Consider the following 17,526-nt stretch of genomic DNA (forward strand, 5'->3'; position numbering starts at 1 on the left):
TAGAGTAGAGTAGAGTTCTGAGCAGAGTATGTTCAGAGCTCTAAATTGTCTTGATTTTAAATGTCGTCTGTTTGAAGGCGTTCGAAATTTCCTTTAATCAAATCAATCAATAAAACAGTCATAAAGTTGGTCCAATTGACTCCTGGAATAAAAATTGATTCATAAAAATGCTATATGCAATTAGTTTTTACTAAATTATCTTTCCTTTTGCACTAAAGCGACTAGCCTCTTCCGCAATTTTTATTGTCTTGACGATGTTTTTTTTTTAATATCCGGCTTTCAAATATCAAATTATTTGTGTTCAGCATTTTAATCCGTTTACTCTGTTATTTTATTCTGAGCTTACAGAGCGCGCTCTGAACATTTTCAGAGCTAAAAAAGGAACACGAATTTGTATTTAGCTCTGAACGATCAGAGCTCAAAAAGAAACACAATTATTTTTTTGACAGTTCGAGCTCTGCTCTGAACTAAAAAAAAAAAACGTTCACTATCCGTAATCTAGTACCATTGCATAATTTCGGAGCATTTAAATTCCTCATAAGTATTATTGGAACCCTAATTTTCAAGCCCACTTTATGCGGAGGAAGACCTGACGGGTTCATTTGGAATATCAATAGCATTACCTTGATCAGTCAGATTATCAATAGAAAGATAAGTTTGTTCATGGGCCTGAAAGAATTGTATTATTTATACTTGTAACAGAATCGTTTTTGGGTTCTCGTTCGCGTAACCAATAATTCGTTTTCTCTGAAATTTGGGCGACTTGCGGGTAAACATTATCTATAAATTCATCTTGTTCAGTGACGCCAGTTGCAAATGTTGCTTCTATTAGTACTTCACCATCATTATTTAAAATGTTTCCATTTTCCATATCCAAAAGAGTTCTTGAAAATTGTGCTGCATTGTTATCACCACCCAAACGTACGCGCATATTTGTGGCCAATCTTAAAAGTTTGACAGAAGCCCACAAAACGAAGATTTTAGGCAAGCATTTATTTCATCACTTTTTGTACCTCTTGGCAAAACTGGCATGATGGTTAGTGCGTTGGACTGTCATGCAAGGGGTCTTGGGTTCAATTCCTGCCTGCGCCACCTTAATTTAAAAAAATTAATTTTCGCGGGTACTGCCTCTTGCGTGGAATTGACAAATCCTTCTAGAGTAATTCTTGTCATGAAAAAGTGCTTTCTCAAATTAGCCGTTCGGATTCGGCCTAAAATTGTAGGTCCCTTCCATTCCTGACAACACAGGAATGGATGAGAGTTGTAAGTCACTAGGCCCTGGTTCACAACGGACTGTTGCGCCACCCAATTTATTTTATAATGACACAACTGGCAATGTTTGTCTAAAACAAATGAAGCTGGTAAAATAAGTCTTTTTCCCATTTCTGTTGGATCGTCCACTTGAATTACATCGTGAAGAATTTTGTAATTTTCGGCTCGTAATTCAGATTGACTTGCTCTTAAAAACTGAAGCCGCTAAGATTCAAATTTAGCTTACATGTCGACAATATACTGACTAAATAATTTCCCGCAAGGAAGTAAAATATTATTTTAATTTTCTCTGACTTGAAGCCCGAAAGAGTATAAATCCATTGCTGACACAGTTTTTTTTTTAGAGTATTATCTCGTGCTCGCAAAACGATAACCCTTTTTGTGTATTCTTGTCCAACAATTAATACGGCTACATCATCAACTTAAGGTGCATTATAATGACCCCTGTGTTCTATCTGTGGAGCACGGTCAGCTTTGATAATGACTAGGAAATGTTCTATATTTGACGACATTGCTTCAAAAGCCTTGTTGAAGCTGCGCACGTAAGGATTGGGACAATGTAACAAATATTGCAAGTGGTATTATGATTCTCTGTAAGCATTTGGGGCTATCGACATTCGCCGTTGTACTTCGCTCACCGAATCACTTATGAAATATATTTGCAAAAGTTTCGATTCGTTAGGGTTGTTTGGTAAAAGAGATCCAGCTAAATGATAGACTTGACCCTGAACTTTAAATGTAGGCATAAAATCTCCATGTCTCCGAATCAAATCAAGAAAATGTTTAGAATCTCGATGAGAATAATTCAAAAGACTTTTTAATAGTTCCGCTGGATCAGCAATTTCTGCCAATACAACTTTTCCTCCTTGAACGTTTTATATCCAGTGTTGGCCAGATGTTTTGTGCGGCTTCACACGTGGAGATGTTGTTCCACCTGGTGCGTCTTGCATTAGCAACAGTTTACAAGTAGCGATTGGTATGCCAGTACTTGCCTAACGTGGTAGGATGGGCTGTACTGTACCGTTCCTGGCGAGTTCATCTGCCTTACAGTTACCTGGAATGTCTCTATGGCCCGGCATCCAGCAAAGGTGAATATTAAACTCTTGCGCCATCTCCATTAGAGATGATCGACAGTTATGGACTGTTTTAGAGTTTGTATAGACAGAGTCCAGAGATTTGATAGCGGCCTGGCTGTCAGAGAAAATACGGATATCAGATGTTGATATCACGTTTTCTTTGAGCCAAGACAAGACTTCCTTAATCGCCAAAAGTTCCGCCTGGAACACGCTACAATGATTGGGAAGGCGGAATGAGAGACTTAATTTCAGTTGTTCAGAGTACACACCACCACCAACCCCTTCTTTGGTTTTTGAGCCATCTGTGTAAAAATGGATTGACTCATACTGCAAGAATGTCCTATCCTACCAAAAAGATCTGGTAGGTATACAAATCTGGAAGTTTCTGTCGAATTGTAGTTGGGGGATGGTGTAGTCTGTGTGCTTTGGAATTGATTCTAAGTACCTTAGAATTACGGAGTGGCCAATGCTGTTGTTAGTCCACTGCGACGAAGCATTGAGGCGAATAGCAGAGCTTGCAGCTATTTGTTTGCTAAATATGTCAAGAGGTGTAAGGTAGAGCAAGGTGTCCAGTGCTGCAGACGGGGTCGTGCGAACCGATCCGCTTATACATATGCAGGCTGAACGTTGGACTTTATTTAACTTTATTCTCTAAAGCAGTCCACCATACTGCCACACCGTACATTAAAATCGGTCTGATTACCGATGTGTAAAACCAATGCGTGATTCTGGGTTGTAAACCCCATTTATTACCAATAGCTTTTTTGGAAGAAAAGAGAGCTACGGTAGCTTTTTTGACTCTTTCCTGTACGTTGTGTTTCCAATTTAGTTTTTTGTCTAAGACAAGACCTAGGTATTTAGCCTCGTCTGAGAATTTTTTATTGGATTCCTTTAATATAAGGAGGGTTGACAAATGGAATTTTGTATCTTCTCGAAAATAAGACCAAATCGGTTTTGTGTGGGTTAACACCCAGTCCACACCGATCAGCCCAAAGTATTAGTCTGCCTAAGGCATTTTGTAAGAGTTCTTTTAGGATTATTGACTAACATTATCGGACATTTTTATGCCTAAAACATGCTCCGTGATATCTCCTTTCATTAAAAACAAAACACTGCATAATTGGATAAGAAGTTTCAAGGCCAAACCGTACCAAAGATTTCCTCTTTTGCTTGATTTCAGATTTATATATACATTTATAATACAAAATGAAATTGAAGTCAATGTTTCTACAGGTTTTTGATGTATTGATGATGAAAAATCTTCCCAAACAACGGTCGTGTTTGATGTTTTAAAATATAAAACCTTGAACCTTGAAAAATGCCATAATTTCCAATTACAATAACTACGTATGGGAAATTTAAAAAAAATACTACTCAATATAAGACCAAAATTCACTTTTACAACTTCTAGAACATAGAACCCTTATATATTTTTTAATATATTCTTAATTTTTTCCATTATCCAACTATTTTCATCTTGTTAGAGCAGTGAAATTAAGTAAAGTTCGAATAGACCAATTATTGCATCTAAAAGTCTACTGCACTTAGCTTTCACTTTTATTTAAACATTCAAATCAATTTTTTGCACATAAACTGTTGTCATGGTGCTATTTATTTGTTATGGCATTTTGCAATGTTTAAGTATCTTTTAATACACTTCTTTTTTTGTTCATTCAATTCAACAGTCCTACATAAGTATATATGGAGGTAAAGTCTATGATAATATTCATGTATGATAATTTATTATCAACTTTCTCCACGTTATGCTAATTTTTGTGAACCCGAATTCGATTGGAACTCAATCGACACGGGTGTCATTGGCGACACACTTACATTATACATAAATATCTATAACTTATGCGCCGATAACGGAAGAATTACCAATGAATCTTAGTGAATTTAAGTTTACACTCCCAGCATAAATATTGTATTGTATTAAGAAAGTTAGAATTAGAAAAGAGATTATGCGTCCATATCTATGTAGGTATAATATCGATAGCTTCCTCTTTATGTTAACTTTGTTGTTGTCATGTTTTAGACCATCTGTTTTTTTCTTTTCTTAAAATGATTTAGATAAAATGTTAAAAAAAAAACATCCTAAGTCTTCTTGTATAAATTATCCACTTGATTCCTCCACCATAAGACATTTATCACTGAAATAAAAGCCTGCATGGGAAAAGAATTATGGTTACCATCTGTTGCTGAAAATTAAAACAAACATGCTTTAAACCAAACAACATTAACAAAAACTGCTAAATTGTATATTAATTAAATGAAAGTTTTTCTTAAAAATGACACTATTTCCTTTTCTTCAAATTTTTTTTTTTGGTCTGGGGGGTTATTATGAAAAACGATAATCGTTTTTAATACGGAGTATTTGTGAAATTGCGATTACGAAAAACGATTGCAGAAGCGCGTATTTGTAAAATTGCGATTAGGAGATACGGGAATCGTAAAAAAACGATACTCTTATTTTATTTACGAGTGCCTTCAAGCACTCGTTCAGCTTTTGTTTTGGCGGGTTACTGTCAAGTGTCAAACATTATTGTATTTTGGTTTGTTTTTTTTTGGTCATTCCAAATGATATACATTTTGGCACAAAATATTTTCCATTATTGTCAGGGGGGTTATTATGAAAAACGAAACTCGTTTAAAATAACGCTTATTCGTTAAATTGCGATAAGAAAAAACGATTGTAGTGGCACTAAATCGTCAAATTGCGATTAAGAAAAAAGAGAATCGTAAAAGTGCCTTTAGCTCTCGTTTAGCTTTCGTTTTGGAGGTAGATGTCAAATGTCTTTTATTTTTACTTGCGACATATAGGAACTATATGGCAAGTTTTGCATTCGTGCAAAATTTCGAACTCGAGATTTTAATCAAACATGATATTACGATGGTAGAGAAGTCGAAAAAAGTGGGTCCCGCGATTCCGTCCGGTCGGTTTTGTCTGTCTGTCCACGCTCCTACAGCCTAAACCATTGGGTCGATTGAGTTCAAACTTGGAAGTTAAGGTTTTGAGCAGATTCGCGTTAGGCGTTTTTTTCATTTTTTTTTTAAGGTCAAAACTAACAGTGGCCCCCATACAATTTTTTTGGTCAAAAACTGAAAATTCGAATTTTCTCAAAAACAAACCGATAGATTTTTTTTAAATTTTCTCTAAAATTTTATTTTTTAACTTGGCTTCTTTTTATAAGAAAACCATATTTTTGTATCGCTCAGGAAAGGTACCGCTCATAGAACCGTTATTTTGTTTTTTAATTTTCTCAGCAACTTATGAACTGATTTTAATAATTTTTTTTCTGAATAAGCTCCTATATTGCCTTAACAATATTTGATTAACAAAAATGCAATTTTTAATTGTTTGGATTTTTTAAAAAATATTGAATTTTTATTTTTCAAAACTCTATATCTCGAAAACGGGTCAACAATTTTTTTCGAAATTCAAGCGTAAGACGTATATTTACAATCACTAAACAACTGCTTTCCAAAAATATTTTTAGAACAAAATTGGAAAATTTTATATATAAAAAATTAATTAAAAAAAAAACCGCTCTAAAACGATTTTCAAAATAAAAATTTGAAAAATCAACGGTTTTTTTATTTATAAAATAGCATTTAAGTTTTTGAAGACAAACTTATTTTTCAGGTAAAATTTTGAATCTTAAAATATTATTTTTTAAATTATTTTTAGTGTGCATGAGCCCGAAAGAGCGCATTATTTTGACAAAATTGTAATTATATTCCTAGCTTTCATCCAAATTAGTGCATTTGGTACACATTTATATGATATATTTAATCAACAATCTATTTTAAAGAGTCTATCAAGAATTATTATCTTGGTAACTTTGTATATATGATTTTAAAATATTATTCTTTACGAATAATGTTGTTTCACACGCATTATTTACTGGCCTTCGCCTATATAAATAAATAAATACTTAGTACCTACAAGTTAAAGAAACTGGCCAGATAGAGTGTATGTATTTTCTATTAGAATTACTTTTTCAACGCATACAAATTGTACCTATTTATAAAGGTATTACGTACAACTTCTACAACTACTGCTTACGAGTCACTTCTTAACTAAAATCCAAAACGCACAAGAGCCTGACTGTAAACAACACATGAACAGCAATTTCTTGTACTTGTTCGTATGCTTGTTTTTTAAAACTTTAGTGAAAAAAATAGACTGAACGTAATAACTCCATGTTTGCGCTGAAAACTTAAGAAGGAATGTAATATGTACCTTCTAGCCACCAATAACATTCCTTCATTATCATCATAAACATGTCCTTATCTATTTATCTGCATAAAGCTAAGCACGCCAAGTGAACTATTCTATGGTCGTTTTAGACATCTACCTGCTACCTAACTACACAACCAATAGGCGATCGCCTTACAATTTAAACATTCATGGTCTGCCTCTTTCTTATCTTATTTATTTTCCATCCTGGTTCTTTTAATATGAAATTACAATAAAGCTATCTAAAGGAAAAAAGCTTTTAAGGAACAAGTTGAATTTATATGAATCGCATTGTAGCTTTATAGGTAATAGAAACCATTTTTCATATACAAAGATCGTACACAAGTAAAACAAGACTTATGAATGTAAATAAAAACAAATATCGGTAAAAGATCCTAAACAGCTGACTTAAGCATGCAAAAGTTTGTTTCATCCCCTTATTAGATACAATATTAAGCCATTTTGTTTGTTATATAAAGTGCGTTGATATAAATAAAACAAAAACAAATTCATCAACCTTCATATGGAAGCTCTTTATGTGAAAACATATACGAGGATATACTCAAATAAAATGAAGGAAATTGTGTTGACTTTTTGGGTCGAAAATTAATTATCTCCCTTATTCTGCTGGCTGCTTATGGGAATGGGAATAATATTTTTCTCTCGCTCCCGCTGAATTTCTCCACTTTCGATACTAACGCCAAGCCAACGACTCGGCATCTGATCGCCTTAAAAGTTTATGCTCATGAGAGTACAATGGTTTTCATATAGAAAGATCGTGCGGTTTTTTGACAATTCAAATGGCATTTATATCTTTGAAGCCAAACTTATTTTATAGGAATATTTTTAAATCTCATATAAGTACTTTTTTAAACAGACTCTTTGCATACAGGAGCAAGTTCGTGCGACCCAGTCGTGCATTTTATTTTGTTTTTGTTTGGTTGGTTTTTGTTTTGTTAAGTGCGCAAAAAAATGTAAGTAAATAATAAATAAAATTGTCAAAAACATACAAATAAGTTATTTCTAACCTTCTAGGCCTACAACTAATGCTAAGCAGTTGGATTTGCTGGTAGCTTTTATGGAAACCAATCCAAACATAGCAAAAAATTACTTGCCGACGAGCCAAGCCAAAGCCAAATCCAAAATTCTTTGGAAGGCTTTGACTGATAAGCTAAATGCATGCGGTTCTCCAGAGAAACCAATGGATGGTTGGAAAAGTGTAGGTTTCCTTAAAACAAAACTTTGCGTTTATGATTAATTTTGTTCTTCGTTAGGTATGGAAAGATTTTAGGTACAATCTTAAGCGCAAAATGAGTGGAAATTTGCTCCATCGAAGTGGCACAGGGGGTGGCCCCATTTTATAGAATTTTTGCAAATTACATTTATTTTTGAAACTTCTTCGACTTTATTTATATTTTGACATTTGTTAACAGGAGTGAAGTTAGTTGCTCCTTTAAATAATTATCATTTTTCGTTTTTGCCGGGCAACTTTTTTTGCTTTCTATTTTCGTATCTTATAATTGCTCTTCACCATAACTTTCGTTTCTCCGAGTTTCATTTTTTCTGCCGTTCGTTTCGTAATTCATAATAAGGGCCCCAGTACTTTTGCTACAGTGACCGATAAAGTTGGTTGTGCCATACTAACAAGGAAATCCTGTCCAGTTCCTCTTTGATATCCACCCTCTGCCCGAAACCGAAGTGTTGCAGTTAATTTCAATACATTCGGTATTGAGTAGAGTTAAAACTTGGAAGGTGTGTATCAATCTCATCCAATACATATTTAAATGCTTCCTTGTTCAGACGAAAAAGTTGCTTGAACCTTGAAAATATTTTAGGAATTTACTTAAATAAAGCATGAATAAAAGGATTTTCATTTACTTACGTGGAACTTGAAAGGCTCATTGGGTCGGATTAATCTCTTAAGAGTGCCCTTGTTACACGCATTTCTCCTTCCGATTCAGATTCATCTTCGCTTTCACCGAACCGAATACAAATCAAATTTAAACTTAAAACTTTTCCAACATTCACATTTTGACATTTGTAAATAGGTGTGAAGCTAGTTGCGTTTAAAAAAATACCATTTTTTATTTTTGGCTGGCAACATTTTCTTGATTCCATTTTCGTTTCTCATAATCGCTCTACGCCATGAGTTTCGTTTTTCTGGGTTTCGTTTTTTCTGCCGTATGTTTCGTACTTCATAATAAGGGCCCTGGATTTTTTCTTCCTTAGCTGGAAATGAAATACAATACAACCAACGTATATTTTTGACTGGAATCAAGTCAAAAACTGGAAACATTTTCTTAAATTATTTGCTCATAGTGAACCAAGTGTATGCGAGTTATTAAAAATAAAGGACACAAGTCTTTAAAAAGCACCTAATCGTGTCCAACTAGACGGCTGTCAATAGAATCATAGCAATATCTTGAATTTAAGGCATATTTTGCAATAACCGAACAGACGGAAAACTCTAGTAAGGAAATAAATTATGCCTATTTATGTTTTTTTTTTTCAATCCAATTTTAGAAGAACTGCAAAGGGTTAACAAAATATTTGAAAGTGAAAAAGGGGATTTTGTTATAGTTTTAAGTGATTTGGAACTTCTCATATTAATGCTTATCAAAAAAAATTGTTATGCCCAATATTGTGATTATGATTTGAGCCCTGATTTAGACATGAGTTGCTTAATGCTACAAACAAAGGTTTACCTTGGAGTCGAATGCGAAAAAACTAAATGAATTAGAATTAAATTTGGAAGTAAGCAAGGAAGATATTGGTGTATTGATACAAATTGTAAACATTTTATTATAAAGATAGTAAAAGAGTTACAGCAGAGAGTGCCAATCTTAACATTTTAAAGCAGATAAGAATGCTTTTGGTAAGCGAATGCCTTTCGCTAAATACATCCTCCCTACAACTGCAACCTGTTTTGAATGCAATGAATGTAGAGGCGATTTTAGCTGAGAAAATTTCTAGTCAATGGGACAATCCAAACTTTGTAAGATGGAACAACATAGAGGAAACAGAACCCGTTTGGTGTGAAGTTTCATCTTATAAAGATGCTTGTGGAGAAAATCGTTTTAAAGAATTGGGAAAGTTCGCTACTTCGATATTGGCTGAGGAATACCGAATTTTTAGCCAATTAAACTTGGTCAAAACCAACCAAGGAAACAGGTTGCATATAATTTCTACAAATGCTATTTTAATTATTCAATTTGCGAGGGGTAAAATGTTGCCATAATTTCATCATTTCAAAGTTACGAAACAAATTGGAACAAATGTAATTTATCAAAAATATTGATACGGAAAACAATGCCTCGAGTTCCGATTCGGAATAAGTATATTCGTATATTTTGATTACCTGAAAAGAACTATTCTTATTATCATAAATTCAGTAACATAAGTACATTATACGCTGTGAATTATAGAAAATAAGTTATTTTTGTTAATTTTTCTATTATAGTTTTTGTTATAAACAGAATAAAATATGTTAGGTATTTGTTTGTTCAAAAGTTTTTTATTATTAGACTGTTTTTTTTTAAATTTATGTTTAACTGTTTTTTTTTTTTTTACTGGATTTAAATTATCAAAATCCAGTCAACAAGTCAGATCTGACTATATCCCCAATTTCGAGCTAGCAACACTGGATACAATAGACATATAAAGTAAAGAAATTATCGAAAGCACAAAAAACGATCTAAGGAAAGATAAATGCGCCGGAAATAACAAAATATCACTGAAATAAAACAAATCACTCGACAATTTAAAGAGACCACGATTACATTTATACACAAAAAAGGAAGGAAGGACGATATAAATAACTAAATAGACCCATCAGTAACATTTGGACAGTTTACAAGTTCTTCTGCAAAACGCTTTACAGGACCAACAAAGAAGACGTAAATACCAAACAACCAAGAAAACAGAATCAGCTTACAGAAAAATGCAATGAATTTAGACTATTGGTTTATTTCTTATTTATTGACTTTAGTAAAGCTTTAGACTCCGTTGAACACGAAATGGTATGTCCTCCCTCAAAAAATCATAGCACAAACCTCACCCAATATCTTTTTCCTTTTAACGCTTTTAACAATAATAATAATAATAATAAATAAAAATAATAATATATATGTAGTTAATAAAACTTTAAATATCAATACATGTAATCGTCAAGCTGAAGCAATAAAAGCTTATAATAATTTTTGAGATTTTTCACCTAAGAATTAAAAACTTTTCAGTCCTTTAAGTCTAAAAAGTAACATGGTCACCATAAAAACATAACCATTCACAAAACACTCTTAACTTATTGGGTGCACAAATAAATTATTATAATTAACTTCGGATATACATATATGTATGTACGTATGTATGTAATGAATCTACTAAAGTGTGTCTTTAATGAATTGTAATGAAGCACACACCATCAATACATGAGGGGTGTTGTATGGACTGTTTAGTTTTATTTTCAATTTATACATAAGATTGTCTCAATGCTTATGAATAATTCAATAGTTGGAGATTTTATATGCTTTGAATTAACTAAAATCGGTGCATTTTCATCGAGTATTGAAAGTCTGTTGCAAAACTTTTATAACTTAAAGATACAGGATTTTATTCCTCAAAACAAAAATTTTATATTCAGCTAGGTTCCCAAAATCGACTGATATGAAATAGAAATTTAAACTTTGAATACTTTTTGAAATGGCTTCAAGTGAAACTAAAGCAGTCAATTAACAATTTTGTTCACTGTCATAATTCGTATAGCTTGTTATTCAAAATTGTATTTAAGAAGTTAAGGTTTTATTCCTCTAAATTCAAATCAAATCAACTTAATTCAAATCACTTGAAGATCCCAAATATAAAAGTGTAGAACACTTTAGTTAAGTTTTAAGTTAAAAAAAACTAAACCGATATCTATAGAAGTGGTCTTCAAATCTCCACTTTATATTTTGAATAGGTTTCATTTCAATGTAATGAAAGTAAAATGTAGAACCCAGCTTTAAATTAAATTTTATGTCACAGTCTATTTAAAAAAGATAAAAGGTCATTAAAATAATTTACATTTATTGGTTCCTGCGGTTCTTTGATAGTTTGTATTATGTCGTTTAAGCTTTTCATAGGTCGGTCGTCTTTTCGGCATTCAGTCAACCGCTAATTGTTCAGCTGAACGTGGTCTGTTAAGGGACCTAACATTCCACGTACAGATCCGAAGTTCGTAGTCCTTATTTCGTTTGCGTGGTTTGTCAACAGTGAATCCGTCCGTATCCAAGGCTTATTGGTCCTTCGCAACTAAGGTATTTTTACGTGGTTAGGAAGTCACCCCGACGGCACGACCCCCATCCTGGAGGGCTAGATCCTTAGTTTAACTCCAAGGACGAGGAGCGGGAAAAAAACCGCTATTTATAAGCCTGGGCTCCAATTAAGTCATAGCAGCCCTATAAGGTGTACACTAAGTAGTTCAACCTTACTGGAACTGTAGACGCCACCGTTGATTCCATCTCTAGAAGTCGTCCGCTGCTGTCTGCATAAGGAGAGGTGCCTTAGTGAAAACACCTCTCCCCCATTTCTCGTTTGCTGCCCCCAGCAACTTTCCACTGGGGTAAGAACCCAATCTCCAGTTGAGGCACTAGGCACCCGATGTTCACCGCGGGAAGGTGAGAGTAGGAGTTGATAGATAGAGGTGGGTTTTGAGAAAAACCTGTGGACGCTTGTGTCTTCGGCAAAAAATTGAGTGTACTTAAGGAACATTTAAAGCTGCAGAACCAGATGGAATAATACCAGCCGAATTACAAAAGACTTCTGATATAATTGCACCAATCCTTGAGGCAATTTTTACCAGCTGTCTTTACCTGGTCCATGTTCCCTCAGCATGGAGAGAAGGTTATGTTGTTTTTATACCTAAGGAGGTAAATGCTCCCAAGTCAATCCTAAAGATCTACGACCTATAAGTCTATCATCATTCCTTCTTAAGACCCTGGAAAGATTGATTGATACAAGACTTCTGTCTTCGTCTCAACATGCCTATTGTAAAGGTAAATCGATGGAAACAGCGTTACACACTTTAGTATTAGTACGCACCATCGAATATTCCCTCCATCATAAAGAGTTCACTATGGTTGCTTTCCTTGACATCGAAGGTGCCTTTAACAACGTGGACACATCTGCAATCACATCTGCACTGACATCTCTAAATGTAGAGAGTTCGCTTCGGGAGTTAATTCATTTGATGCTTACTAGCAGAATAATTAACTCAAAACTGGGCAACTCTTTTAGCAGACGATTCGTTAGTAGAGGAACACCCTCTCCTCTGGAACCTAGTGGTGAATGAAATCCTAACTAGTCTGGATGCGGAGGATTTCAGAGTGATAGCCTATGCGGACGACGTTGCCATAGTAGTTTCAGGAAAGCATCTTAATATCCTAAAAGAACTCTTACAAAATGCCTTGAACAGACTAATACTTTGGGCTGATCGGTGTGGACTGGGTGTTAACCCACACGTACACGTACGGTGTGGCAGTATGGGCAGTATGGTGGACTGCTTTAGTAAAAGGCTTAAACAGGGATAAGTTAAATAAAGTCCAACGTTCAGCCTGCCTATGTATAAGCGGATCGCTTTGCACGACCCCTTCTGCGGCACTGGACACCTTGCTCTACCTTACACCTCTTGACATATTTAGCAAACAAATAGCTCTGCTATTCGCCTCAATGCTTCGTCGCAGTGGACTAACAACAACATTGGCCACTCCGTAATTCTAAGGTACTTAGAATCAATTCCAAGGCACACAGACTACACCATCCCCCAACTACAATTCGACAGAAACTTCCAGATTTCTATATCTACCAGATCTTTTTGGGAGGATAGGAGATTCTTGGAGGATGAGTCAATCCATCTTTACACAGATGGCTCAAAAACCAAAGAAGGGGTTGGTGGAGGTATATGTACTCTGAACGACTGAAATTAAGTCTCTCATTCCGCCTTCCCAATCATTGTAGCGTGTTCCAGGCGGAACTTTTGGCGATTAAGGAAGTCTTGTCTTGGCTCAAAGAAAACGTGATATCAACATCTGATATCCGTATTTTCTCTGACAGCCAGGCCGCTATCAAATCTCTGGACTCTGTCTATACAAACTCTAAAACAGTCCATAACTGTCGATCATCTCTAATGGAGATGGCGCAAGAGTTTAATATTCACCTTTGCTGGATGCCGGGCCATAGAGACATTCCAGGTAACTGTAAGGCAGATGAACTCGCCAGGAACGGTACAGTACAGCCCATCCTACCACGTTTGGCAAGTACTCGCATACCAATCGCTACTTGTAAACTGCTGCTAATGCAAGACGCTGTGAGGAGGGCAGGCACCAGGTGGAACAACATCACCACGTGTCAAGCCACAAAAAACATCTGGCCAACACTGGATTTAAAACGTTCAAGGTGCTTGCTCTCTCTAAGCAGATCGCATATAAGCTCGATATTAGGTGTCATAACCGGACACTGTCTAAAAGGAAAGCACGCCACGAGACTATTCGTATTCTCAAATGACTTTTGCAGAAGCTGTATGGACGAGGAAGAGGAAGAAACGGTTCTTCATCTTCTCTGCACATGCCCTGCTCTAGCTCGAAAACGCAAGAATTACCTAGGAAAATTCTTCTTTAACGATCTAAACGATCTAAATCATATCGGTATAATCAGGCTCTCACGTTTTGTAATGGACTCAAGCTGATTCCATTGAAGTTAGGAGGAAGCCTCAAGATTCATGTGGTATCACAATGGGCCATTAAACTGGCCTAAGTGTGTCCGTTTCCATCTTGGACAGCCACTATAACCTAACCTAACCTAAGGAACATTTTTCGAGCAGTGTAGATTCATAACATTCAACTGCAAGTAATCACATATTCCGTCCTGATGAAGCACGATGTAACCATTAATTTTGTCTGTTCTATTCACATCCTAATAATAATTTGCAGTACTCAGTTAAGTTTTCGAGCCCATTTTGATTAAACGTTGATCTAGTGATAATCTATTCTCACAACCTTATGAAGATCATTTAAGACATATTAATCTAGAAAACTTCAAAAAACTCCGCATAGTCAATGATATTCTCTTCTGTAACAGCATTAAGCATGGAACATAGACTCACCATTTCTTTTAAAAAAGATTTCTATTTATGCTCGTCTTCCTCATTAAATCAACACTATTAACGACCTTTTTGAAACTATCTCAATGCTGGCCTGTAATCATTGCTTAACAGTTGTTAGCGGACTCATTTTTAAAACAGACTAAAATCGCTATTTAAATATTTGAATTATTTTAAAATATTTAAAAATTGCTTTCAAATTAACGATATATGTAAACAATGCGAAGTATTTTTGCTAAAAATTGATTTCCTTCCATTGTGAATTAATAGGAACATTTTGCGAGTTCAATGTTTTCAATATTTAATGTTTTCAATGTTAATTAAAGTCAATTTCATTGTAATATATACCGATCTTATGAGTTCATTAACACCACGTGGCTAACATTACAATCAAATATTTTACTTTCTGGTAGCCATCGAACAATCCACGGTTAAAATCATTTCATGTCTCGTTAAATAAAATATTTAAGGTCATGATTTAAGGCTTCTACGTGATAGTTTTAAATTTATTTTAAAGACGTTCTCTTGAACAAAAAGCAATCATTCAAAAAACAATTTATTATACAAAATGTTGAACACAACACAAAAAACAAAATGACACATTGAATTACTCTTTGACGGTTTTATTTTGTTTATTATTTGTCGACTAAAAGGAAAAACCAACTAAAATGCAACTACTTGCATTTAAATTTTCTATGCACGTGATGGTTGCGGCAGAAACGCTATATTTATAAAACATTTTGTTTTGTTTTGATTCCGATTTGGAACTTCCTACTGCCGGAAAAAGAGTGTAACGGACTACTATTAGCATGTCAAATGTGCAATATGCACCTGTTTGACCAGGAAGTAGCCTTATTATAAAGACAGTTTAAAAAATAGCTTTTTTAGCTTTATTTTGCATAATAATGCAAAAAACCTCAATAAAACATGCAATGAAATTTTTCAAAATAAAAACGGAGGCTTCACATCTGTATATACCTAAATAATATATACGTACATACGTCTTGAAAATAAGCTGAAACTTGTCATTATTTAATATTTTATAGATATTAGTTTTTTTTTGATTATGTGAATTTAGCTGGAAATTTGTGGAAATTTTCGAAATATTTGCTTTGAAAAATTGGATACGAATTAAAGTGAGTACGTGAAAATTTTTACCAAATAAGGGTATCGCCAATTGTAAGTGCAAATCTACTTTTCTATACAGGGTTCCCCGCAATCCTTTCCTTTCTTTAACTGATTCTGGACTTTAAATTAATACTCTGGTGTTTCTATTTGTCGCAAACGATGTTTTGTTAATTTGTTTTATAACAATTTTCCCGCATTTTGTCACTTAACCATTTTTGTCGGTAACACATATAAACTGACTCTAAGTCACCCTGTATATACTTACAAGTACGTTTGTGCTGATTGTTGCCTTAAACAGTTTTTAGCTGCAGCTGTTAATGGTTTTTATGCTTATAAAATAACAGTTACTATGTCATAGCATTATCTTAACAACTGCACTACATTTACTTTAGGCCAAAGAAAGTTGTAGCTGCTTTGTTTAGGCGTGTATACCAGTGTTGTAGATAAGATAACTTTTCAATATTGGGGGGTGGTGGATTATTGGTCTAGTTCGCTCGTTTTTTTTTAGTTTAAAAAAAAAAAACAAATAACAAGACTTCATTAATCGTGCTCTGTTGGAAAATATCTCCATAGTATAGTAGGATTTTACACAAATAACAAAAACAATATCCATAGTATGAATAACACCGATAAAAGTTAAGGTAGAATCTTGCGACGGATGGGTTTTTGACATTTATACAGTCTCGAATTGATCTTATGTGATTTCGTTCCCAAATGTTGGTACGATTGATATTGCATTCGTATCTCGATGGCTGTGTTCGTTGAGTATTTGTGCATTTGGAATTATGTACATACAGTTGTGTTCATAAAAATAGCAGTGCTCTCCAAATAAAACAAAAATGCCTTCAATATCAACGTTATAATATATCTCATTAAACTTCTAACAACAAACTAAAATATTTTATTCATAATAACAGAAAATGAGTACTATAGATTTTTTACCGTTAGCTTTGTCACAGTAAAAACCGTTTTTTAAATATATGGCTGTTCATAAAAATACCACGCCATGGCAAAGTACTAGATCTATTACGTAAGAGGTGAGGAAAACTGTAATAAGTTATATGAAAGTATCAGATAATGTTAGCTTACAATTAGAACTTTGTTGCATAACCATTGTTTTTTATGATGCTTCGCATCTACGTGGCATCGAGTCCACTAAAACCTGACACCTTTCGACTGGTATTGAGTTCCAAGAATCACGCACTGTTTCCCACAATTTTTTTGAATTCCTGGGTTTTGCTTTGTGAAGTGCGTTCTTAAAATCCCCCCAGAAATTTTCGATGGGGTTGAGGTCGGAGGATTGAGCGGGCCACTCCATAATGGATAACTTCTTTTGCTCAATTTTCACCTACTCGGTTGTATCTCTTATTCCCCCGATGGGATTATTAGGCCCGACCTCGTAATATGAAAAGTAAGCCCATATCATAATTTTCCCTCCACCATGCTTCACTGTTTTAAAAGTGAACCATGCATCGTATGCTGCATTTTAGGGTCTTCGCATATATTCTCGTTGACCTTTGGACCCAAAAAGGACGACTTTGCTTTCACCGCTCCATAGAACATTTCTCCATTTCTCTTTTGCCCAATCTCTATGTGCTTTAACAAACTCCATTATTTTTGCCACATGCCTTTCCGTCAAGAATGGTACCTTGCGTGGACTTTGGGCTGGTAACTTC

General features: G+C 34.5%; 1 protein-coding gene and 1 long non-coding RNA gene across 4 annotated transcripts in view; both read left to right on the top strand.

Annotated features, from left to right (window-relative positions):
* The window catches only part of LOC129953959 (neprilysin-2), a 67,607-nt gene that overhangs the window by 26,970 nt on the left and 23,111 nt on the right, over nucleotides 1-17,526 (top strand). The window lies entirely within an intron of this gene.
* On the top strand, nucleotides 7,518-8,342 carry LOC129953960 (uncharacterized). The gene is made up of 3 exons (XR_008782614.1): nucleotides 7,518-7,565; nucleotides 7,627-7,810; nucleotides 7,866-8,342. It is a non-coding gene; the product is annotated as an uncharacterized LOC129953960 (long non-coding RNA).

The sequence above is a fragment of the Eupeodes corollae genome, chromosome 1 (genome assembly GCF_945859685.1).
Source record: "Eupeodes corollae chromosome 1, idEupCoro1.1, whole genome shotgun sequence".
In the NCBI taxonomy this organism is placed as follows: domain Eukaryota; kingdom Metazoa; phylum Arthropoda; class Insecta; order Diptera; family Syrphidae; genus Eupeodes; species Eupeodes corollae.